Source organism: Arvicanthis niloticus, chromosome X (assembly GCF_011762505.2).
Source record: "Arvicanthis niloticus isolate mArvNil1 chromosome X, mArvNil1.pat.X, whole genome shotgun sequence".
Lineage (NCBI taxonomy): Eukaryota > Metazoa > Chordata > Mammalia > Rodentia > Muridae > Arvicanthis > Arvicanthis niloticus.
Window position 1 is genome coordinate 28,805,443 of NC_047679.1, and position 27,491 is coordinate 28,832,933.

The following is a 27,491-nucleotide window of genomic DNA, read 5'->3' on the forward strand; positions in this document are numbered from 1 at the left end:
AGAGCTCCAAGGGCGCCTTCTTTCTCAGGCCCACAGCTGTTGACTTACTAAGAGGGTCCTAGGGCTACCACCTAGTAGCTCAGTGACCATTGATAAGTTAACTCGTTTCTGGATCTCTGGTTTCATGTGTCAGGTAAAAGATGTATTAGAACACCTTTCCAATGTTAGTGAATATCAAAGTCATTTGGACTGCTTGTCAAACCTAAGGGCTAGATTCCACCCCTTTCTGATTTAGTAGGTTTAAGATGGATCCTGGGATTTGCATGTCTAACAAGTTTCCAAGTAAGATCTAGGTTATTGGTTTTAGAGACTACTCTAAAAGTCATGTATTAGGTGGACCTAGAGGTTTTTGTAGTGTGTTCTTTCAATGAGTTTATAATCAGTCTGAGTCAGGGCTCTTTGGGTGCAAGTGACAGAAACTTGACTCAACTCAGTTAAGTAAGAAAGGGAATTTATCAGCTTAAATGTCTCGGAATGACATGGGTTGGATGGATTCTGATACAGGAATTCAAATTATGTTATTGGATTTTTCACTGTCTTTCTCATTCCCCCCCCAACCCCCCATCATTCCAACATCCTTCTATGCCAAGGCTTCTTCCATACTAAGTACCATAAGGCAGAGCTGCAAATACTTCTAGCTTATATTATCCCAGATGGTAACCTCAGAAAAGAAAGAGAACTCCGACTCTCTATCCCAGGGACAGACTCTGATTCTGATCTGCCTTCCTGGAACAAGGGTAAAGGAACAAAAGTTTTGGCTAAGCTGAAAACACACACTTTCTCCGCAGTTGAGGACTACCAGGTAATAATACTCCCACTTGCAGAGGGCCTGAGTTCAATTCCCAATACCTATGTTAGGTGGCTCTCAACTGCCTGTGACTCCAGCTCCAATCTGTCTGGCCTCCACGGGTACCTGCATTCGTGTGCACATACTCATGAACAGACACTCTCTCCACTCCTCCTAATAGTCTATGTTATACTTCCATGCTCCAGATAGCTTAGGCACATCACTATCTTAGCATTTATGTTAGGATTTGGTAGATTGCCCTGCACAAATATTCAATTGATGTTAGTCTTTACTAATTTCATGGAATAAATTTCTAGGTAAATCATTGTATTTTCTATCCCTGCCTAGAAATTATCTCTAGACTCTGAATTGATGTTTTATGCTTTGGAATAAAATAAAAATTTATGATCAAGCTATATATGCCATTCCTGAGGTTTGACCAAAATGAAAATATTGACCTCAGGCTATGGATAATTTTATCGGCATTATCTGTAGCATCAAAGCTCAACAGAGCAGCATTCTTTAAATTCACTCACTATGCAAAGTTAAAACTTTAAATCTCACTATGCAAAGTTAAAACACCCAGAGAGGTGTTAGAATTATGCCAAATACCACACAGGTGTCTTTAAACTTTTTTTCTAATTATAATGACAATCATTGTAAATTTTATAAGTAATACTAATCCAATGGTATTTGTCATGACACTTGAGATGGCTCCTAACTCTTGAACCCTGAACCTCCTTCAGATAATTTGAATAGAATATAGAACATCAATCCATTGTTCCAGACACTTATATAAATCCTTTTGTATTATCAATACATTAGTAAGATTTTTTGCTAGATGGTTAACAAAAATAGTTGTCTTAACTCCTTGTGTCAATGCTATTGCAGAAGCAGTGGTGCCAGCAATTAATGGAATTAAAGCTGTTATATCAGCAATAATCAAGCCTGCTACCCTCTTGCATCTGTTTAAAGCCTAACTCACTTCATCATTTTCAAGCTTTTTTTTTTTTTTTTCCAGAGAATAAAGGTTTTCTAATACTCAGGGCAGTGAGACAAAAGCTGGTCGATAGACCCCCCCATAACAGACATGCCAGGTTTCAACACACTAACATAACTGGAAATTATACAATCAGTGCAGCTTACAATAAATGCTGTAGAAGAGACAAAACCAATTGTAGCTTGACAATTAAAAGAGCCTTAAAACATGCACTAACCCTTGTTTGAAATCCAGATCTTGTTCCAACTTTATCTCTTGCTGTCATAACATAGAGAACTGCAGCTAACTTCCAAATATGTCTCTGAAAATGTCCAGATCCAGCCTTCCAAATGAAGACTGTTATTTCCAATATTGTATTGATTTCTAGGCCAGTACATGATTGAGTCCAAATAACTGGTAACCTTTAAGAAAAATACAAGAGTTATTATAATTTATCTTTTTGATTCTCTGTCCCACAAGGTGTAAAAACTTGAGGCAAGGCAGCTTGTCCCATCTGGGATATAGGTAAGGAAAGGTAGGTCAGAAACATATGTCCAATACAGAATCCCAGTCACCCTTGTCAGGGCACTCAGCAAACTCACAGGTCAGCATCATTCTTTGTCTCAGCAACAGCATGTCTCACCAATCATTCTGGCACCCACCATGCTCCTACAGCATCCTGCAGAAAAAACAATGTAAACATGTCTTCTTCTCCATATTAGAAATGTAAATAAATAAAATATCATATTAAAAATCTAAAGAAAAGAAGAAAAAATAAAAATAAATTTATTCCCAAAGTTACTCATTACTAAAAGTGAAAAGTACAAATATGTTTTAATTATAATGGACAATTCACCATCACCAAGTTTTTTTCTGTTTTGTTTGAGTAAATTAAGTAGGATTTCCTTCTTTCTCATTTACATATATTGATTATACAAGGTAGTGGGCTTTACTGATGTCTTCATAGATGTATATAATGTGTTTTAACCAATTTTCTCTCTTGACACCCTGAAATAGGATCAATTTCTGCATTGCTCTTATTTAATGCACCCCTCAGAGGTTCCTTTTAAACTTGAGGGGGGAAACTTGTATTTTACCTCACCAGGATTTTTATGTCATATTTTCTTTAGAGGCAAGCTTGTTCAGTTAATGAAAATATCATTAGTGTATTTTTTTGTTCATTTTTGTTTCAAATGAAACTGTTGTGCCTTCACTTTGAAGAAAACCATCAAGTAAAACCTGACAGCCAGTGAACTCCCAGGGATGCCAAAAGGAACAGATGCTTATGTTTTTCAAGAAATTAACACAACTCTAAACTCCAAGCTCACTAAATGTAGCATCTATTTTAAAATTCACCAAACCCATCTCATGAGCTACTGAGACGTTTGTTTTCTGGTTAGTGTAACTAATTTGCTTTTTTTTGTGGCCTAGAATATTGACAACCTTTTAAAACTGACCAAGAATCTTTAGAAGTTTCTTGCTGTTTTCGAAACAGTCCAAAACCTTCACCACCACCATGAAGATCTAAGAATCCTGATATCAATATCATCCCCTTTTATATGAACAGAAGTTCTGTTGGTATTAGCTTATGATTGTTAAGGATATAGCTTGTTGTTAGTGAACAAAACTGTAAAAGTCATATATGTTTGTTCATGCCTCTAATCCCAACACAAGGGATGCTGAGATAAGACAATCACCACCAGTTCAGGGCCAGCCTGGACCACAAAGTGAATTCCAGTTTAGCCTGGGCTGGAGTGGCACAAAATAAACAAAGAACAGCAGCAACAACAAAAATGTCTGAACTTTGGACTTCTTGCTAGTTCAAGTGTAATACCAGAGCCAACCCCTGTAGCATAGTTAGAAATGCAGAATTTCAGGTCTTAGTCTAGCATCCAGTTTTCCTTAGGCTGACCTCAAAATTCCTATGTAATCAAAAGTCAAGCTCAAGGCCGTATGCATGCCTCGAAAGTACTCTGTCAACTGAGCTACATCTCCAACCCCTTGAAACAAATTCTTAAGACTTCTACAGCTTAAATATTTTTTATTTTCTCCGATTAGGGAGGGGGAGGGAATACTCATTCCTCACGCTTGATTTTCTCATTTTAAGTCATACCCTTTATTCATCATTCCAGAAAGTGAGTCTCTGAAATTAGAGGATTGGAGGACATAAGGCTGTTCCTGGGAGCCCCCCAGGGACAGTGTGTCAAACCATTGGTTACACCCCTTCTGAAGCAACAAGCTTCTCTTTGTCACTGTGAAGTTCCTTTGTGTCCTCAATCATGGCTTTTGTACAAAGAAAATATTATTCAGAGGCTAATTTTGTTCTTGGAAATAATATTCAATTCAAATTAAATCAACAAATTTTAAAGCTGAGATATTTCTTAAAATTTTAAGGTCCAATTGTTAATTCTACTATTTGCCTTATAAATACAATTGGATTTTATCAAAAAAAAAATACAGGGACTTTTATAATTAGTTAAGCTTTTTTTTAAAAAAATAAAAACAATTTAAGCCACACTATTACATGTCACATATTTGATTTTTTAAGTTCATCCACTGTTTCCAAACAACTTCCTAAAGAATGTCACTGACTCTAATAAATCTAGTAAACAGACCTCTAAAGTTCTTTTGGAAGTTCTAATATTGTTTACAAGCAATGATAAACTGGTTATTGCAAACCTAAAAATTGCTCATACCCACATCTTCCATCAGGAGCGTGAGGCTAATCAGTTTGATAACCAAATAGTTCAAATTAGACATTAGAACAGATAAACACAAAGAATTCAAACCTGCAACACAAAAATAGAAACACTATCTATCTGGTATAGTTTCTTAGCTCTTTACTTACTTGTTGATATTCTTTGTATTAAAGTAGAGGTTCCAAGCAGAGTATAATTTTGCCTCTCAGGGTACATCAGGAAATGTCTGGAGATTTTATTTTGGTGCGACAACCATGTTGGGGGATGAGAACTCCTGGCATCTAATAGTATGTTACTAAATAGCCTGTGGCGTACAGGTGTTTGGGTGAAGGGGCATTTCCCTTCCACTTTCTATTTGCTGAAAATAAATTAACAATGAATAAATAGGAGAAAGGGCATGCAAATTTATTAATGTGCAAAAGGGAACAGTTAAATTATAGGGGAAAATCACAATAAGTTGATCACCTACTCTCAACAATTTTCAGGGAACCAATAGGGATTGTGAACAAATTTTGGAACAATAGTAAATTTGTTTAGAGTATTTGATGGATTAAGAAAATATATAAAAGCCTGAGACAAAATCTACTTGGCCCACAGAACAGACAATGGATTGTAAATGCTTCTCTTTAGACCATGAAGTATGATTGAAGTAGAAGACAATGTTGAAAGAAACACATGCAGAACAAATAGAGCTAATAGGTCCAGAAAGGTTACAGAATAGGTAATTAGGATATTTTTATCTGAATATGATGTCAGCTGTGGATTTAGTTACTTTTCCCTTAGATTAAGAAAGTTTTCTTTGAGCATTTCTATTTTAAAATGATTTTATATTTTTCCATATTTGCAATGAAAAATCCAAAAATGAAATTTAAAAATTAACCAGATACTCTCGCATACTCCTAATAATTGCAGCAATAGAGAGGTAATGATGGAAAGATCAGGGGATCAAGGTCATGCTTGGTTATATGGCAAGCTTGAGGCCAGCCTGCACTATATGAGATCCTGTCTCAACATCCTCCATCTCAAATGACACAATAGTAAAATAAAAGTAATGCAATAAAAATAAAGCACATACTCTTAAAACAATAAAATATTATTGAAAGAAATTAAATAAATGGCCACACCATGTCAATGAACTGGAAGAATTAATGTTAAGATGGCAATGACCTCAAATTGACATTTAGATTAAAATGCTGTCCCTACCAAATCTAGACTTTACAGAAATTGAACCTAAGACTCATAGAGAAATGTAAATGACCCAGTATATACTCCATGAAACAATCATCAATAAAAGAGCAAATATGAACTAAAATTTTATAATTTCAAAACTTACTACAAAGCTATATTAAGCAATAATCTGGTAGTGGCAAAAAGACAGAATGAATCAGTAGAAAATAATTTATAGTCTAGAAGGAAATCCCTACACTTAGGATCAGTTGATTTTTAGGAACGGAGGCAAGATAATTCCATAGGCAAGAGTAATCTTCTAAAAAACAGTTGTACTGGAATGGCTAGATATCAACATGCAAAAGAATTAAGTTTGATCCTTAATTTATACCACATAACTGCAAATAGATCAAAGAATTAGATACAGGAATTAAAAGCTAAAAGTATAAAGCTCTTGGAAGAAAACAGAAACTTAATTTCTTTCTTTAGTGAGAAGTTTGGTTTCTTTAAAAACACAGAAATACGGCAAGAATATGTTTTCATTTAAAATCCATTTGTGGGATATGCAGCTGCTTCAGATTGTCCATAGCAGCTGACTCATGCTCTAGCAAGAGTGTGATTTTTTTGACACCTGCAATTAGTTGCTATGATTCTTGTGATGTTTGGAATTCTGGGGACTTCTCAGAGGATATGTAAATGCTAGGGCCCCCCCGAGAAGTTGTATGGGTTGTTCGTTAGTTGCTGTTGGTCACAGTTTGTTAAGTACTTGTGCTCAAAGAAGAAACACCAAGAAGAATAAATTAGATTATTAGAAGGCAAAGATCAAATTTGCCCCAGGAAATTCACCTTCCCTAATCAGCCGGAAGTAATCTAATGATAACATTACTCCCCTTTCCCCTCTAATCCTTTTCTTTCCTGTCTAGTGTTAGTGAGTTTAAAAGGATGGAAGAAGAAAAGGGGTGGAGAAGAGTAGAAGAAGCAAGAACCCACAAAGTAGCAAAAGACCAGCTACACTTTTCAGTCTTTTAAAAACATCTATTGATTTACTTAATTGTGTGTTTGTGTGTATATGTGCACTATGCACCTGCACACTCACATACGATCATGTGTGGAAACCAGAGGATAACCTGCCCCCAAGTTGTTAACTCTTTCTACCATATAGATTTTGGGGATTGGACTTAAGTTGTACAGCTTAACTGCAAGTGCCTGTATCTGCTGAGCCATCTTGTCAAGTCAAATCTTCCCAGTCTTGAACTTGACATGATTTCTTCGATATAAATCCAAGAAGTACAAGCAACAGCAATAAAACGATATATGCATTAGACTTCAGTAATATTATAAACAATTGCACTTTAAAGGATATTATTAAAATGAGAAAATAGTACATAGAATGAGAGCAAATAGTTGCAGATCATGTATCTTGAAAGAGGCTTGCATACTGAAAATAAAAAGAACTCCTATAGTTCACTAATAAGACAACTTAATTTAAAAATGGACAAAAGATCTGAATAGACATATCTCCTGAGAAGAACCACACGAACAGTTGTTTATGATCATTAATCATCAAGGAAATGCAAATCAAACACAGTGTTTCATGCTCACTCACATGGCTATGGTTAGGAGAGATACTAATGGTGAAGATGTGAAGAAATTGAAATATTCATGCATTACTGGCAGGTAAGATGCCACAGCTTCTTAGGAATCACTTTGGAGAACCCCTAAAAGGCTTCAAATACAGTTACTACACAATCCAGCAATTCTAGGCTTTGGTGTATACTTAAAAGAAGTCTAAACATACATTCACACTGACACTTGCATTTATAGATTCATAGAAGGCTTTGAATTTCTATATGAGTCTTAGGCTCAATTTCTGTAAGGTCTAGATTTTGATATGGACAGCATTTTAGTCTACATGTCATTGCCATCTTAACAACATTAATTCTTCAGTTCATTGATATGGTGTGACCATTTATTTAATGGCATGAATGTTTTGAAACCTCTAAGACTGCCTTCAGCGACACACCTCCCAACCCTTCCTAAACAGTTCCATCAACTAGGGACCAAGAATTCAAATACGATGAGCCTATGGGGCCATTCTCATTCAAACCATTACACTCCTTTCCTCCCTTCCTCCCATGTTTCCATCCTCTATTCCTCCTTTCCTTTTTCTTTCCTTCCTCCTTCCTTTCTTCCTCCCATCCTCCAATCCTTATTTCCTCCTTCTGTTCTTCTCTCTCATCTTGTTTCTTTCTTCCTTCTTTTTGCATTCCCATTCTCTTATCCAGTCTTCCCCTCTTACTCCTCATATTCTTCATGAGTAACTGCTAAGGGCCAAGCACTAATTCTTTCTCTTTTTTTTTCTTTATTTTTTATTGGTTATTTTATTTATTGCATTTAAAATGTTATCCCCCTTCCAGGCTTCCCCTATGAAAACCTCCTATCTCCTCCCACTCCCCTGCTTCTATGAAGGTGTTCCCCTACCCACCTACCTACCCACTCCTGCCTCCCTGCTCTAGCATTCCTCTAAGCTGGGGAATCAAGCCTTCACAAGACCAAGGCCTCCCACTCCCATTGACACCAGATAAGGCCATCCTCTGCTACATATGCAACTGGAGCCATGGGGCTCTCCTTGTGTATTCTTTGGTTGGTGGTTTAGTCTCTGGGAGCTCTGCGAGGTCTGGTTGGTTGATATTGTAGTTCTTCCTATGGGGTTGCAAACCCCTTCAGCTCTTTCTGGGGTTTCAAACTCCTTCCCCTAACTCCTCCATTGAGATCCCCGTGCTCAGTCTGATGGTTGGCTGCAAACATCCACATCTTTATTGGTAAGTCTCTGGCAGAGCCTCTCAGGAGACATCTGTATCAGGCTTCTTTCTGTCAGCAAGCACTTGTTGGCATCAGCAATAGTGACTGGGTTTGGTGGCTGCATATGGGATGGACCCCCAGGTGGGGCAGTCTCTGGATGGCCTTTTCTTCAGTCTCTGCTCCACTCTTTGTCCCTGTATTTCCTTTAGATGGGAGCAATTCTGGGTTAAAACTTTGAGAAGTGTGGGTGACCCCATTCCCTCAACTGAGGGCTGTGTCTAACCTCTGGATATGGTCTCTACAGGTTCTCTCTCCCCTTTGTTGGATATTTCAGCTAATGTCATCTCCGTGGGGTCCTGGGAGCCTCTTGCTTTCCTGGCATCTGGGACTTTCTGTTGGCTCCCCCCAGTTCCCCATCCCCCATTGCTACACACCTCTGTTCAATTTCCTGACCCTCTGTATATCTCTCTCCATCCCTGTCTCCTCCCACACCTGATCCTGCCCTCTTTTTGGCTCTCTCCCTCCTCTATTCCTCCCAAGTCCCTCCCACCCTCTACCTCCCGTGGGTATTTTGTTCCCACTTATAAGAAGGTCTGAAGCATCCACACTTTGGTCTTTCTTCTTCTTGAGCTTCACGTAGTCTATGAATTGTATCTTGAGTATTCTGAGCTTTTAGGCTAATATCCACTTATCAGTGAGTGTATACCATGTGTGTTCTTTTGTGATTGGGTTACCTCACTCAGGATGATATTTTCTAGTTCCATCCATTTACCTAAGAACTTCATAAATTCATTATTTTTAATAGCTGAGTAGTACTCCACTGTGTAAATGTACCACATTTTCTATATCCATTCCTCTGTTGAAGGACATCTGGGTTCTTTCCAGCTTCTGGATATTATAAATAAGGCTGCTATGAACATAGTGTAGCATGTGTCCTTGTTATGTGTTGGAGCATCTTCTGGGTATATGCCCAGGAGTGGTATAGCTGGGTCCTCATGGAAGTACTATGTCAAATTTTCTGAGGAACCACCAGACTGAATTCTTTTCTTAACCATTTATTTTATGGTCTATGTGCTCTGTCCTTCTCTTCATCTCAGAATGCAGGCTTTCTTGGTCTGTCCTAAAGTAATTATTTCAAGCCTCTTGTTTTCCCTCCTTCCTAAAAGAGTAATAAAAGGCAAAAATATTTTGTTTCTGTGGTAAGACTTCCAATCACTTTCTTTAGGTAAGTATCTTACTTTTTTTTTTTTTTTTTTTTTTTTTTTTTTTAGGATAGCAATGAATAGAATGGAAATAGTGACAAGACTTTATTACCCAGCATACCTTGTAGCTGGGGTTGAGCGATGCAATGTAAAGGGAGGTTGCTGGGCTGAGTGTTCATGAAGTCCTTTTAGAAGCTGATAGAAACTATTACTTGCTTTTTGCTTCCTCTTTCTATCCTGCTTTCTGGAGTTAATAGATGCCCTGTAATTGTCTTCTACCTTGATGACTGCAATGCTATTCAGTCCATTAAATGTCACTGAAAATGCTACTGGCTTGTACAACTATTTACGTAAATGATCATTAATTCTTTCAAATGAAAAAAATAAGTATATGTGTTTAATGCCTCATTTGATTGGTTTTTTACAAAATCTTTACATCTTCAAAACTGTAATATAGACTTGTATTATGGACTCTTTTTTTTTTTTCTTTCTCTTTTTTTACTCAATTCTTAGGCAATGTCTTATGTAACTCAGTTTGGCCTTGAACTCATAAAGTAGCCAAGGCTGATCTTCAATTCTGCCACACCCACTTCCCCAGTGATGGGATCACAGGTGTGCACCCCTTGCCCCAGTTTTATTCAGTTCTGGAAATCAACCCCAGGGCTTCATTAATGCTAAGCAATCATTTCGCCAATTGAGCTACAACCCCAGCCTGTGCTTGTAATCTGTGTTTTCTGTTTGTTTCCTCTGCTAAGGGAATACAAATCTAGAAATGGACTTTGATAAGCCACAATTATCTTAACATACACATGCTTACCGTAGAATGTAATCCAGGAGGCAAATCCCTGCCTGCTCTAACAAGAAGCTATCACTGCTTAGTCACACAGTTGAAAAATGTCAATCCTATCAACTTGGAAACTATATGTAAGAATTCCAGTGGCTAAGAAAATATGAATCATGAGGGCTGGGAAAAGGAAAACTGGATTACATTTATATGGTATTTTTTTTTAAATCTATTATATGTGTGAGTGCCTTACACATCATTTGATACTGAGTTAGGTCTAGAGATAAAGCCTCCCAGGACAAGTAGTTAAATATGTTTTATTACTTAACTTCTAAGAACGTGGGAGCCAATGTGAAGCTATAATTCAAGGCTGGATTTCTAATCTCTGCTCTCATTTCAAACACATGTTAATTTACCAGAACACAAGATCTTTTATCCACCTATAAAAATACATCCTAAATATTCAAGTTTTCCAAAGAGTGCATTTGAGCTGCCAAACACCTAGAACTACCAATAGGGGGAAAATCCTCCTTCACAGGCATTGCAAAAGCCACGGGCAGCTTCCCACTGAAAGTTGCCTCATCACATTTTCCAGAAATGCCCCCAAATGTTTATTTTGGTTTAAAGGGATAAAAATTGCTTGTTGGTTACTATAATGTGTGCTTGTGTCAAACTGAATACCAGCCCCTGAGAGTTTCTTACTGCACATTAATGAATAAGAAGCAGTAATCCCATGGACCAACTCAGTGTTTGGGAATGTGTATATACAGCCAAAGCAGATGGTCCTGGAGCCAGAATTAAGTCAATACCTGAAAACTAGGCAACTTTCTGTGTAACATCAGCTTCTTTCAGACAAAGCCAAAAAGTTTAAAACATACAAAACTCTAGAAGATGGAAGTACATAGGAATTTGTGTGGCTAGGGTCTGTAGTAGATAGTTTTGAGACCAAATATTACCTTATTGAGCAGGATCTCAACTGGAAATAGAAACCATCCTCAGCTGAAGTCTGTAATGAACACTGATCAAGGAGACCCTAGATGAAGGTATGGGCAAGGTTGACGTTAGAGTACCCAGGAACATGGCAAACACTTGCTCTTCCTGATGCAGAAAAGGGAAGAAGAAAATAAAACCTCCTAGTAAGAGCTGGAGATATGGACAAAGGACTAGTTATAATTGTAAAGGGAGATCAACTTCCTCTATCCCCAGTGCCTTCCAATCTCCTGTGGTGACTCTCACTGGCCAAATCCAAACAGAATCCCAAAACTAAAGGCAAAGGGATCAGGACACGGAGCAGGGACCCAGATGGGCCAAGGTAAATACAAGAAGGGATTAAAATGGGATATCAGAGTGTCACAAAATATAAAAGAATAGAAACAATGATATCCAAATGTTGATTTGAGGATTAAATGAAACAGTGCATATACAATATATATCACAGTCCTATCACAAGAAGGGTCAATTAATGATAGCTAATGGATTTGTTTGCCTGCTTCTTTGTTCTGCTTTTGAGATAGGATCTCATGGCAATCAAGTTGTACTGGAACTTTCCATATAGCTGAGGACCTTAAATTCCTTAGCCTCCTACCTCTTTTTCCTGAGTGCTAGGATTACCAGAATGTACCACCACTCAGCATTTATGCAATGCTGAGAATTGAACACAGGACATGTGCATGCGAGGCAAACACTCTCTCAACTGAGTCACATCTCCAGCTCCTACATCAACTTGTACACCTACATCTACAGTGTTGTTATTGCATGCAGTATTCCTGGTGTATAGTAAGTTGTGGATAGTATAGCAGTCAACGTTAAGATTTATGACCTCTTGTACATGAGCCTTAGGCTGACTCACCTTGGTGTCTTTTTCCATTAAACAATGTGAGTTTATTTGTCGTAACAAGTGATGTACCAGACAGCAGCTCCTTCTTGTGTAAGGCCTGTACATTGGCAAAAAAAAAATCCATTTGAAAAATGAAATACAAATCAATGAATGTGAAGAAATACCCCCTCCCCCCAAAAAATACTAGGAAAAAGAATATGTCAAAGGCCCAAATTCAAGAGTCCAGATCATTTTTTCAGAGCATTTGATTATAATTCCAAATCTTCACATTAAAATTTCCACATTGCTGAAAACAAATACAGCCGCTGAAGCAAACAGTCTGTCTTGAATACAAACACATGCACACAGGAAATGTATGGCTTTCTTAGATTGGTAGCCGGTTTTTGGTTTTTGAGTCACAGTTTTCCAAGAGACTTCCCAAACATCATTGGCTATTGATGTTGCCCTTGGTTACTTTTAAAGGTGGAAGGAAAGTTCCTATTGGTGGAGACACAATGAACTTCAGACACATGCCTCAGACACTCATGTGCTAAAACTAACTTGAAAGTACCTAAGGAAAGCTATGTGGTACCAGAAGGCACCATGCATGCTTCCAAAGAAGAGAATTATCTAATGGTTATACTGATCTATGATACTTATGGGCCACAATAATGACCAACATGACATGATAGCCCCTAAGACTGAAGTAGTGCTATGTATACCTTGGCAGTAACCAATGGAACTATAGAACTATTAAAGGCATAAAACTATAAAAGGCAGGGGAGGGTAAGGCAGAGGAGGGTAATCATGCCTGATACTGGAAACTTTGCTAGCTACTCAGAGTTTGTGAAGTCTTGGATCTTGTGGTGGTACACACTGGTAGGATTTGTTGAAGGAGGCAGAGACAGGAGGGTCACCATTAAGTGTCCAAATCATTACAGATAGGTTCATAAAACATTCATGTATCCTACCATCTTCAAGTCTCAAAATTCTTCCCCACCTGCCTTCGATGTCTGAAGTTCTCCAAAAGAACATAGCTTTTCTTTCTATTGCTGAAATGAAGACATGAGGGGAAAAGTGGTCTTGGGATAAGACCATGTTGGCCAAGAGTTCAGATGCTTCCTGAGAAGCAAGTATTGGTGGAGGGAGAAGGGGTGATGGCCCTGCTGAGACCCATGGAGGCAGGAGCAATAGCAATGTTCCCCCACAGCCCTACCAGGGACAGGCTGTCACAAAGCCTTTGCTGAATCAAGAGGGCTGTGATTGATGGCAGTCCAAGTAGTACAGTTGGAGGGGCTAGAACAGCTTTGATTTTGGGAAGGGTCAGTGCCAACAAGTCAGTTCCATGTGTGGCCACTAAAAGATGAAGCCAGTACAGAAAACTGAAATGGAACTTTAATTGTATCCTGGGCATGATAATGTAGAGATGCAAATATAGTAATATATATTGATGGAGGTAGAGACATTTGGATGTCTGATTGGACACAATATATACACAATATAGAAATGAAATACTAAATATACAGAATTCTTTTAGTCTCTAAACCATATGTATATGTCATAAAACTGCTTATTAAATCATTTATTAAATAGTCCCATTTTTCATACAATACTCTAATTACTTTCCTCCCCTCACCTCCACCAAAATCCTCCTCACCAAATCCTATCATCCAAAGCCACATGTACTTATTTTTAGCAAACCTTTAATAGGGTCTTTTCCTTCCTTCCTTCCTTCCTTCCTTCCTTCCTTCCTTCCTTCCTTCCTTCTTTCCTTCTTTCTTTCCTTCCTTCCTTCTTTCCTGCCTTTTTAAATTTCCTTCTTCTTTTCCCCATTGAGATATGCTCTCATATAGTTCAGGCTGGTCTTAAGCACTGTCTGCAGTCAAAGATGACACCAAACTTCTGATCCTTTGGCTCTTCCTGAGTGTGGGGACTATAGGCATGTGCCATTATGCCTATTTTATGCAAAGCTAGAGATGAAATCCAGGATTTTCTGCATAATAGGCAGGCATCCTATCAACTGAGCTACACTCACAGCCTATGGCTGTTGTTGTTGTTGTTGTTGTTGTTGTTTTTGGCACTGGCTGTTATGATTTGAAATAGGAAACAAAATCAGATTCTTCTTACAGGAGCCAGGGCTATAGCTCAGTGGTAGAGTGCTTGCCTCCCATGTATGAGGTCATGAGTTACATCCTCAAAACTACAAAGACTTTCTAACACCTCTATGTAAATTATAATCTCAACTAGTAGGGAGTTCATTGTAATATATTCATGTGGTTGATACATATTTCAGCTTTTATTAGAAATTGATATCTGGAGATTTTTCTGAATCTCATAATTCTGAGATTTTTAAAATATCTAACATTTAATTTTCATGCCTTAATGTTGAAAATCATATGGTCAAAGTACATTAATATACTTGAAATCAATCATGAACATGAAACCAATCACACTGTACAAAATTTGATGCCTTGATGTTTTTGCTTTTTGGGGGGTATGATGTGTTTGATCCTGTGAGTGTTGGCATGTGTTGTGCATGTGTCAAGGTCAGAGGGCAATCTCCAATGGTGGTCCTTGACCTCCATCTTATTTGTGGCAAGGTCCCCTGTTGTTTCCTACTGTGCACACGAGGCTAGCTTGTCTGTGGGCTTCTGGAAAGCCTCCTGTATTTACCTCCCATCTCATCTTAGGAGCACTGGAGTTACAGAGACACTACCAATTCTCCATTACATGGAGTCTGGGAAAGTCTGGTCCACAAGCTTGGAAAATCTGCCCATGATTTCTTAATGTTTTTTTAATGTGTTCTTCTTCAATTCAAATAGATTCACAAACGTTTGGTCACATTTCAGTTTCAATAGTATATCTTAATTTTTCATTTCCATAATATCCTCCTCCTCGTTTATGCTTCAATTTATACACATAACTTTGTTCATTTATCTAATAAATCAGCCAGCTTTACCAGAAACATTCCTTTCTTACAGAGATGAAAAAAGTGTTGATATTTCAGTAAGAATATCATTGATATAATTCTGAGTTCTTAAAAATATATTTCCCGTATCCTTAATTAATTACAAAAGATTTTTTTCAGCAGACAACTCCAAAAATGCTTTTGCAGTTCTATGAGCCATGAATCTGAACATTTTCTCATTTTCTTGACTTCCAAATGTTCTATTTTTCTGTCTGTCTTTGTTTATCTGCCTTCCAGTGCTGGTTACTAAAACCAGATCTTGTGTATGTTAAGCATACATCCCCTCCTTAAACTATATAATCCACTCCTGGGATGCTTTACTTAATTCTTAATTTTTGTATGCTAGTATATAATAAAACCTACTGAGAAAGAATTTTGACCTTGGTGTTGCCCATTTTAATAAATTTTTCTGTAGGATTCTTTAGATTTTCTTAAAATATATTTTATATACAATAGTATTTTGGTGAGCCCAACTTCTACAAAAATTCAAATATAGCAAATTAGAGTATTTAAAGGGGAAATACTACACTTTCACTTCAGGTGTTATTAAAATTGTTTGTAAGGGACAGAAGGTAAACTCAGTTTTTAGTATTTTGAAACAGTCTCACTTTACCTAAAATGACCTTGAACTTTCTATTTATCAAGGATGACCTTGAACTTATGACCCTCCTGCTTCTGCCTCCCTTGTGCTTGTATGACAGGTTTGCACCACCACACCCAGTTTCTGGGGTGCTGGGGATGGAACTCCCGGCTTTGTGTATATCCCGCAAGCACTCTACCACCTAAGACAAATCCCCAGCATCCAGAAAGTAAACTCTTTTAAGATTATTGAGGCAGACATTCTGTTGCAGTAGGCAAAAACAGTGACAAACTAGACATGAGTAGGTGTGGAGATGTGCCAGTGCAACATTTAATTTGTCAATTCTGGAATTTGAATTTTAGATCTTTTCAACAGGTGAAAATGTTATTCCTTTTTTGCTTCAGCAGCTGAGCATAATTAAAGAGTGCAGGGAGCAATCTCTGTTTTGCCTGATTTATTATTTTATTACATCATCCGAAGAGAATTGAATACAGTGCTTTATTTCCAAATTAGACTATCCATAAACCTTTCCAAAATGTTGGCTAAAGCACCATTATTTTTAATAGGCAATAAAGTTTTCCTGAAAATATTTGTCTATTTATTTATTTATTGGGTATTTTATTTACATTTCAGATGCCATCCCTTTTCCCCATTTCCCCTCCCCCAGAAAACCCCTATCCCATCCCCCCTCCTCCCTTTGGCTTTTATACAATTTTTTATTGTTGATCAAAGGCTTTATAAGTTTGGTAATGCTCAATAACAAGATGCCAATACAATCAGAAGTGTAACCCAATACCCAACCTAGATATACCAACTATCTTTGACTGGTGGAGACACTCGAACATCAGGCTCCATGTCCCCCCACCCTCCTCTTACACAAAGGTAGAGTCTGTCTTTGTCACTGAGGTGGGTTTCCTGTATGCAGCAAAATGCTGGGTCTTGTTTATGTATCCAATCAATTAGCCTATGTCTTTTAATTGAGGAATTGACTCCATTGATGTTAAGAGATATTAAGGAACAGTGATTGTTGCTTCCTGTTATTTTTGTTATTAGAGGTGGAATTATCTTTGTGTGGCTATCTTCTTTTGGATTTGTTGGAAGAGGATTACTTTCTTGTTCTTTCTAGGGTATAATTTCCCTCCTTGTATTGGAGCTTTCCTGCTATTACCCTTTGTAATGCTGGGTTTGTGGAAAGATATTGTGTAAATTTGGTTTTGTCATGGAATATCTTGGTTTCTCCATCTATGGTAATTGAGAGTTTTGCTGGGTATAGTAGCCTGGGCTGGCGTTTGTCTTCTCTTAGGGTCTGTATGACATCTGTCCAGCATCTTCTAGCTTTTATGGTATCTGGTGAGAAGACTGGTGTAATTCTGATTGGTCTGCCTTTATATGTTACTTGGCATTTTTCCCTTACTGCATTTAATATTCTTTCTTTGTTTTGTGCACTTGGTGTTTTGATTATTATGTGATGAGAGGTATTTCTTTTCTGGTCTAGTCTATTTGTCATTCTATAGGCTTCTTGTGTGTTTATGGGCATCTTGTTCTTTAGGTTAGGGAAGTTTTCTTCTATGATTTTATTGAAGATATTTATTGGCCCTTTAAGTTGGGAATCTTCACTCTCATCTATACCTATTATCCTTAGGTTTGGTCTTCTCATTGTGTCCTGCATTTCCTGGATGTTTTGTGTTAAGAACTTTTTGCATTTTGCATTTTCTTTGACAGTTGTGTCAATATTTCCTATGGTATCTTCTGTATCTGAGATTCTCTTTTCTATCTCTTGTATTCTGTTGGTGATGCTTGCATCTATGACTCCTGATTTCTTTCCTAGGTTTTCTATCTCCAGGGTAGTCTCCCTTTGAGATTTCTTTATTGTTTCTACTTCCATTTTTATATGCTGGATGGTTTTGTTCACTTCCTTCACCTGTTTTCTTGTAATTCTTTAAGGGATTTTTGTGTTTCCTTTTAAAGGGCTTCTACCTGTTTACCTGTGTTCTCCTCAAATTCTTTGAGAGTGTTATTTATGTTCTTAAAGTCCTCTAACATCATCATTAGAAGTAATTTTAAATCTGAATCTTGCTTTCCTAGTGATATGGGGAATTCAGGACTTTCTAGTGTGGGAGAACTGGGTTCTAATGATGCCAAGTACCCTGGGTTGCTGATGCTTATGTTCTTGTGCTTGCCTTTCGCCATCTGGATCTCCTTAGTGCTACCTGCCCTTTCTCTGACTGGAGCCTGTCTTTCCTATTATCTTGGTTGTATCAGAACTGTGTGGGGTGGGCATTACTACTGGGGTTAGAGCTGGAGCCCAAGATCTGCTCAGTGCTCAGGTGCAGACAAGAAGGAACCAGTGCTCCTGGCCAGGAGTGACTTCCTGGGTCTTAGTGGGTCCCAGTTACTCCCTGTTTGGGGCGGGTATTGCTGTCTCTTTACCTAAGATTCTGCCCATGTTAGAGCTCCTGGGAGACCTGCTTCCTCTGTGTTCTGTGAGATTGAGGGCAGAGCTGCTGCCAGGGATCTGCTCGCCCAGGATCTGCTCAGTGTTCCAATATTTGTCTCTTAAATAACTTTTAGCATACTAAACTATACTTTTTGTTTCTATTATATTCCCCAAACTCATTAAACCATATTCAGTCTGAAATTTCATAATCAAAATAACATTATGTTAGAAGAGACAGAAATTGTAACTACTCTGATTTAGTCATCACACACACACACGCGCACACATATGGAAAATTATCATATGTATAGTATTATGTGCCAATCAAAAATTAAAGATATGGTTTTACATTTTTTTTTTGGAGGATTTTTCCCCTGCGACAAAGTTTCTCTGTTTAATAACAGCCCTGACTATCCTGGAACCTACTTTGTAGACCAACCTGGCCCCAAACTCACAGAGGTCCACCTGCCTCTGCATTCTGCCTCTGTCCTCGAAGTGCTGGGATTAAAAGCATGCCCAGCAGAAAAAAAAAAAACAGTTTTACATGAGACAGTTTGAGTACTTCTGGTAATCACTAGGATTCTCTCCTTTTTGCCAAACTCTTTTCTTAAGATTATTTTCTCATTTTGCTAGATATATTTTTTTTCCTTTTGCTTTTGAGACAACAATATATCTTGTATCCAGGCTAGCCCGGAACTCACTATAGTAGAGGATGCCCTTGAACTTCTGATTCTCCCACCTTTACCTTCTGGAATGATAGACACTTAACCTTAACTCTAGATTTCATGAATATGCTCATTCAAAACAATTTTATTTTTTCTTTGAAATTCTCATTAAAATTTCCTTTCTTAAGTTGAGCACACTGATGCTCACCTGTAATCCTAACCCTTGGGAGGTAGAAGCAAAATCAGGAATTTCAAGGCTATCTTCTGCTACACAGTAAATTCAGAGGCAGCCTGAAGTCCATGAGACTCTTTCTTAAAGAGGAAAAAAAGAAATCCTGGAATTTTTGATATTTGTGTAAGCAGTAAAACCGTATTATAGATCTTATTGCACTTTCTAAATGTTTTTCATTTGCTTTGTTGACATTTTGATCAAATTGGGCAGTGGGGCATTAAAAATATATTTGGAAAGAGAGCATGAGAATGATAGAGGCCACACTATGCTGTGAACTGGCTTTGGGTGATAATCAATCGGGTCCTTAACCCCCTGGTGAGAGTAGTTGCAGAGACTTCCTAGGAGCTGAAGAAAAGGTGCACTGCTTTGAATGATGGATGGGAGGCTAGGTGTGAAGATCACAACTTAACGATGTTACATGGACCAGAACTGGGGGAAAATGTGTGTATCATGAAGGGAAAGAGAACTTGATGTGAAAGCTTGGTATTCCAGCTGAAGAAAAGGCATAAGGGAGACTGAGATTAAAGGTGCAGGAGGAACCAGAAGGGAGGAACCCCAATGCCCATGCGGTAAGAAAATGGACACTCCTCAGAAGAGAAAGAAAGACTGAGAATAGGATGGAGAAGGACTTTGTCTGACCAGAGAACATGGATCACAAAGGTTAGGAATTTCTATCTTGCTTCTGTTCTCAGTGTAGGATGAGAAGGTGACATCCTGAAAGAAGAGGGCTTTCCTGTGTTCTAAAACTTGAGCAGTTGCTCTGGACAGTGGAAAAAGAGGATATGGTCGCTGAGTTTGAGACTGTGGAGCTAAAGATTTTAATCTTCTGGACAAGTGCTTCTAACTAGTTCTATCCATCTGCCCTGCCCTAACTTTTGCCAAGATGTGATGTCATTATGTAGCAAATTAAGACTGTGCAGCCTATATTTTGTGCCCAGGATTTTCTCCTTCCACTTAATGCTGTTTCCTTCATAGTGGCTACATAAGAGTGGGGTGCATGGGTGTATAAAACATCTGAATTAAAAACCGGGCCAGTATACAGGCTAAGAGGAGCCCAGGAGGCCCTCTATCAACCTTACAACATCATGAAACCCTAAACCATTCTACTTGGGCTGTTTGTCAACAGAGTATACACAATCAAGTTATCAGCCCCAGGAACCTTTTTCCCCAAAGCCTTAGAGCATCCTTGAATTCTCTAAAGGTATCTATGAATTTTTCCTTTGGTTACAAACATATTAATTGCCCCTAAATTCTAATTTTTAAAGTTGTTATCCCAAGTTCAGTCCCTCAAACACTTACCAAGTCCAAATGGATGTGATCTCCTTCAGAGGGACAAGATTTCATCTCTTGCTTTCGTGCTGTCCAGACTTTCTCAATTTGCCAATAGCCTTCTTTGCTACCATAAGCAGTTTCTACCCTTGTCATGAGATGGACTCTACCAGCCATGCCACCAAGATTTCCAGCCAGATCCACCCAGAAGATTTACTCTGACAGGTGCTTCTCAATGCAGCAGTCCCTCAAATCTGGTCAGTGCTAGAAGTAGCCTGTTGACCAATTCCCCTGTGCCCATGCTCCAGGACAATCATGCCCTCCTCTCTAGTTATGCTTGAGTCCTGACCTCCAGGATTGGACCTAGCATAGCAAACTCATTTCAGGCAGGGAAGCCTCAAACTCCTCAGCCTCTCAAACATTGGAGGGGGTGGCATTTGCACAACATGTACCTCCTCCTTCTGTCCCCAGCATTCTCTCAGCCTCTGGAGCTCTCTAGGCATTTGGCAATAAAGTGTGTATTTGTTTCAGTAAAAGCTTCTTCTCCAAGTAACAGGATATAGGCCCTCCAACCAAGCACTTTCTTCCCAAGAGACAAACTCAGCACAGTGTAGAATAAAAAGATGCCATGTCTGCTGGGTGTCTCAGTGAGTAACAGGCTTGGCATGCAAGTCTGATGACCTGAGTTTGATCCCACATAAAGGTGGAAGGAGAGAACCAGCTGCACAGAATTGTCCTATTACCTCCATATGCATGCCATGCACAGGCATCTTCACACACACAGAGAGAGAGAGAGAGAGAGAGAGAGAGAGAGAGAGAGAGAGAGAGAGAGAGAGAGAGAGACAACATGCTAATGAACAAATAATAGATGAAGAAAGAAAGAAGGAAGGAAAGAAACTAACATGTTATTATGGCTGGTTTTAATGTCAATTTGCCATAAATTAGATCATCTGAGTAGGAAGCCTCAGTTGAACAATTGTCCTGACTGCCTTAATTGATGCAGGAAGACCCACCCCAGTTGTGCGATGCATGTTCTGATAGAAGTCCAGATAAAAAGGATACAGCTTACTTGCTCTATCCACCGAGTTGATTGACTCTATTGCTGCTTCATTTGCCTATAGCAGAACCGGTCTTTATGGACTCAGGAATAGGAACGCCTCAGGAACCTTCCAAGTTTTCGGCTCCAGATTAAGACTGCTGAAACACCCAGCCACTGTGGGAATACCTCAAATGCTGAGGAACCCAGCTGCAAGCACTGAACAAGCCAGTAAGCAATACTCCCCCATGGCCTCTGATTCAGTCCCTGTTTCTGGTTCCAGCCTTGAGTTCTTACCCTGACTTGCCTCCATGATGGACTGTGATTGGGATGTGTAAGCTAAACAAACCCTTCCCTCCACAAGTTGGTTTTGGTAGGTGTTTTATCGTAGTGATGGAAGGCAAGAGTGACATATGCTTGTCCCCATCTATGTGTCCTCATCATTAGGCAAGACTCAAGCCAGATGCCACCTCTTCGCTGCAGCTTTCTTTCATGTTGGTAAATAAATGTTTACTTCTCTAAACAGTTTCACTGGTGCTTTGAATTCATTAATTCATTCATTTAATTAGTATTTATCAAGAGTCTTTTGAAACCTGGCTCTGTTCCAAGTTCTAGAATTAAAAAATCAAAGTGCAAATCCTGTACCTCAAAGAAATTTCCAAAGTAATTAAAGCTCTATTCACTTAGGACAGCTGTTCTCAACCAATAGGTCTCAGCCCCTTGGACTGCCGCATACCAGATATCCTACATAGCAGATGTTTTACATTATGATTCATCACAGCAGCGAAATTTCAGTTATGAAGTAGCAATGAAATCATTTTATGGCTGGGGTCACCACAACATGAGGAACTGTATTAAAGGGTTCCAGCATTAGGAAGGTTGAGAACCACTGACGTAGGACCTAATATGAAAAAAAAAAAATGATTGTGTGTAGCTGTGACTGTATTCAGCAGCAGAGCTCTTATGTAGCATGCTTGAGGCTCTGGATGTGAGCACCACAAAAGTAAAATAAATAAATTAGGCTTGGGAGACAGTTCAGTCAGGAAAGTGCTTGCCATGAAAACATGAGAGTCTGGCTAGAATCCTCAGAACACCAGCACCACCACACACACACACAAATGCCAGGCCTGGTGACATATGCTTTTAATCCCAACCCTAAAACTGAAAAGGTGCAGGTCCTAGAAGTTTACTAGCCAGCAAGCCTCTCTCGCCTCTACATGTGTTCCCACTTATACATGTGCACCCACTTGCACGCAAATATGCACGAACAGATGTATATACATACAAAAATAAATAAGGAAACAGAGCCCTGAACTTCTAAAACCAATAAAAGAAATACAATTTCAAGTTCAGGTTTTAATGCTGTGTGGTGGATAGTGTAAGAGTTAAAAGCATGTATCCTGTCTGCCTATCTTAGATAGGTTTTTACTGCAGTGAACAGACACCATGAGCAAGGCAACTCTTTAATTTGTTTTCTTTTCATTTATTGAATATTTTCTTTATTACATTTCAAATGTTATTCCCTTTCCCGGTTTCCCCCCGAATCCTCCTATCTCATCCCTCCTCTCCCTGCTTCTATTAGGGTACTCCCCTACCCACCCACCCACCCCCGCCTACCCACCCTCACATTCCCCTACACTGGGGCATCGAACCTTCACAGGACCAAGGGCCTCTCCTCCCATTGATGACTGACAAGACCATCCTCTGCTATATATGTAGCTGGAGCCATGGGTCCCTCCATGTGTAGTCTTCGGTTGGTGGTTTAGTCCCTGGGAGCTCTGGGGAGGGGGTCTGGTTGGTTGATATTGTTGTTCTTCCTATGGGGTTGCAAACCCCTTCAGCTCCTTTAGTCCTTTCTCTAACTCCCCCATGGGGGACCCCCCGTGCTCAGTCCAATGGTTGGCTGTGAGTATCCACCTCTGTATTTGTCAGACTCTGGCAGAACCTCTCAGGAGACAGCTATATCAGGCTCCTGTCAGCAAGCACTTCTTGGTATCCTCAATAGTGTCTGGATTTGCTGACTATATTGGAGGATCTCCAGGTGGGGCAGTATTTGGATGGCCTTTCCTTCAGTCTCTGCTCAACACTTTGTCTAGGTATTTGATCCCGTGATTATTTTGTTCCTCTTTCTAAGAGGGACTGAAGCACCCATACTTTAGTCTTTCTTCTTTTTGAGCTTCATGTGGTCTGTGAATTGTATCTTGGGTATTATGAGCATTTGGACTAATATCCACTTATCAGTGAGTGCATACCATGTGTGTTCTTTTGTGATTGGGTTACCTCACTCAGGATGATATTTTCTGGTTCCATCCATTTGCCTAAGAATTTCATGAATTCATTGTTTTTAATAGCTGAGTAATATTCCATTGTGTAAATGTACCACATTTTCTGTATCCATTCCTCTGTTGAAGGACATCTGGGTTCTTTACAGCTTCTGGCTATTATAAATAAAGCTTCTATGAACAAATTGGAATATATGTCCTTGTTATATGTTGGAGCATCTTCTGGGTATATGCCCAGAAGTGGTATAGCTGGGTCCTCAGGTAATGCTATGTCCAATTTTCTGAGGAACCACCAGACTGATTTCCAGATTAGTTGTACCAGCCTCCAATCCCACCAACAATGGAGGAGTGTTCCTCTTTCTCCATATCCTCACCAGCATCTGCTATCACCTGAGTTTTTGATCTTAGCCATTCTGAATGATGTGAGGTAGAATCTCAGGGTTGTTTTGATTTGCATTTCCCTAATGACTAAGGATATTGAACATTTCTTTAGGTGCTTCTTGGCCATTTGATATTCCTCAGTTGAGAATTCTTTGTGTAGCTCTGTACCCCATTTTTAATAGGGTTATTTGATTCTCTGGAGTCTAACTTCTTGAGTTCTTTGTATATATTGGAGATTAGCCCTCTATCGGATGTGGGATTGGTAAAGATCTTTTCCCAATTTGTTGGTTGGCAAGGCAGTTCTTGTAAAGACAACATTTAATTGGGGCTAGATTACAGGTTCAGAGGTTCAGTCCATTATCATCAAGGTGGGAGCATGGTAGTGTCTAGGCAGGAATAGCTGAGAGTTCTACATCTTCATTTGAAGGCTGCTAGGAGAAGATTGGCTTTCACGGAGCTAGGATGAATATCTTTCAGCCCATGTCCAAAATGACACACCTACTCCAACAAAGCCACAACTTCTCCAACAAGGCCATACCTCCTAATACTGCCACTCCCTGGGCCAAGTATATTCAAACCATCACACTGCCTAAGGGTGCATGCAGTAGTGGCATACATACCTTGGTGGTAACCAATAGCTCTCTAATTTGACTTGAGATGCACTCAACAAGAGAGAAATCTTGCCTGGTACTGGAAACTTAGCCGACTCCCTAGGGTTAATGAAGTTATGGATGTATGGAAATGTTTACAGAAACCACAACCAATCAAAATGCAGAGCTGCGAAGCTCAATACCAATGGATACATCATCTACAAAAGAACTCCAGCACCCAAGGCTCAGGAAACATTGTGGAAGGGAGGACAGACACATTGTAAGATCAAGGAATTTGCTGTGAGACTGTGTCTCCTAGCAATCTCAGAAACTATACCCATAAAGTCTCACCAATATGACTGCCTAAATATGAAGCAAGCAAGGATAACAAAATAGACATGCCAAAGTGGATACAGAAAGACCACAAGGTCTTAACCTTACACAAAATCTACAGACAACTAAAAAATTCTGAGTGGGGGAGAAATGATCTTCCTCAGAGAGTAACACACTAATTGGTTATACAATATTAAATGACTGATCCTGAAATCATACATACATAACAAGGTGACATTATACATACATATATATATATATATATATATATATATATATATGCTGTTCATTGTTTCTTGTTACAAGAATATGCACAAGAAACAATGAAAAATAGAGGGTATGAATTTGAAAGCGAGCTAGGAGGTATATACAGGAGGGATTGGAGGGAGGAAAGGGAAGGAGAAAGTATGTAATTATGTAGGTAAAAAAAAAAAAAAAAACGGCTGGGGATCCCAGGGTTCCTTATACCATGCTGTGTGTAGTCGGCTGGGAATTCTCTGGGTTCCTCCAGCTGGAAGTTAGGCCCGGCTGCTCACTAACTAAAGGCCTCTCCACGGTTCCTCAAGGCACAGCCCCAACACATGAGGAAGTCCTTGGGTTTCCAAAACCAGTTTATTAGCATGACAGATAGTGGATGGATCTGGATGTGCGCCCCCATAAAACCCAGGGTGGACGTGAGTTAAATAGGGAGGGGCAGAGTGGGGAGGGGCTGGGGAGGAATACTTAATGGATTCCACCTTCTGGCCTTCAGATACCTTATTAGTATGTAAATCTCTCTAGGGCCTGGGGCCTGTTCATCACTGAAGGGTGCAGGTTGAATGGAGATTAGACCTCCTGACAGGAGCCTGGGTTCTGGGGGCATGGCCGGACCTACAACCCAAGAACCAGGATACCCTTCCATGGCCCAACATAATTATATTATAATCCCTTCAAATAAAAGAACTAACAAAAGAGTATGGCTTCTGACAACTTGAATTAGTGTTTTGTTTTCCTTGTTTGTTTTATTCTGGAGGTTGAAGCCAGGGCCTTGTGTCTCTTGGGCATGCACACTACAACCCCAGTCCTACTGCTTAGATTTGACCCTCAGCTCTCCTACTCATTACTTTTATAAATTTGAACAAGTGCCTTAACCAGACTCCTTGTTATCACCTCATATGACCTATATCCCCTAAAAGTGTTTTATCAGTGGCCTTCTATTATTGTTTTTGTGATCATCTTATCAGTCATGGGACTAAAAAGAGCTTAGGATACAGAGGAACATTTCATCTGTTTTTTTTTTTTTTACTTTGTTTGAGACTTTTTGAATGTGGGTTGGCTTGCTCACTGAATTCTCTCATCCTCCAGGGTTAACGTGCCTTCACAAGCTGCCTAGAGCTTGACTTCAGTGCCTTGCACACATCAGAGTCTTAATAAATACCTACTGGACGAATATGAATGTGTTCACTGGGATTGGGCTCAGCCCTAGGAGCCAATGTGATTGGTGTAAAAGTTACAGGAGTCTCTCAGACCAACTCCTTAGGGGCTACCTAGGCTACCGTCAAAGGAAAGGACCACACAGTAATCAAGTAAATGCTGTCTCACTCTGGGATGCCACATGTTCATTCATGGCTTTACATTCATACAGATTCTCTGAGGTTTAACTTTTCTACTTCCATGGTGTAAACAGATTTTCAAGGGCTGGTTACTTGGCTCTGAAGTTCTCTGCATGTACATCAGTGCTCAAAAATCTATCCTGGGAGCTGTTAGTGCTTTCCTACTCCATACCAACTTAATAAACTAATGAAAAGAGAATAAAGGAGATTACTTCTAAGGTTCATAGATGCCAGGCAACTTAGATTTCCCCCACAGATCACTTCTATTTCATTGGCATTGCAATTTTCTATGCAATTTTTTATGCAATTTACTATGCAATTTTCTAGAAATTCCTCAAATTATTTAAATTTTGAGATGTATGGTTCTGAAGAAAAAAAATCTGTCATGCTGGTTTGAATATTGAATGTTTTCCAGTGTGAAGTCCTGGCAACTCACTATTTTCAAAGCCAGACTTTGAATAAATTCTAAAAACGTTGGAGATGGAGAGCTTGCTTGTTGCCAGCATCACTCAAGTATGTCATAGCAAGTTGTCTTAATATGTTTTTCTTTCCTACCTTGTGTATCTCATGCCCACTTATATTGCCTTCATTACTGTAATTTTCAATATTCTCTAATCTGATTATAAGGTATTTATAAAAAACAGGATTCTATAATATATGCACAACATTAAGGGCAAGTTCCTTCAGTAAATTTATACTACAGAGTATAATTTTTAAAAGGAGCATATATTAAGTTTGATGTTTGGGGCTGGGAGTATAACTTAATGATAGAGTGCTTGCTTAGCATGTATGAGGCCCAGGGTTACACTTCTTGAAACAGCCACCAAAGTTAGAATTAAATATAAGCAAGAAAGTAATGTGTACTCATAGAATGGGCTATTTTGGAAGTA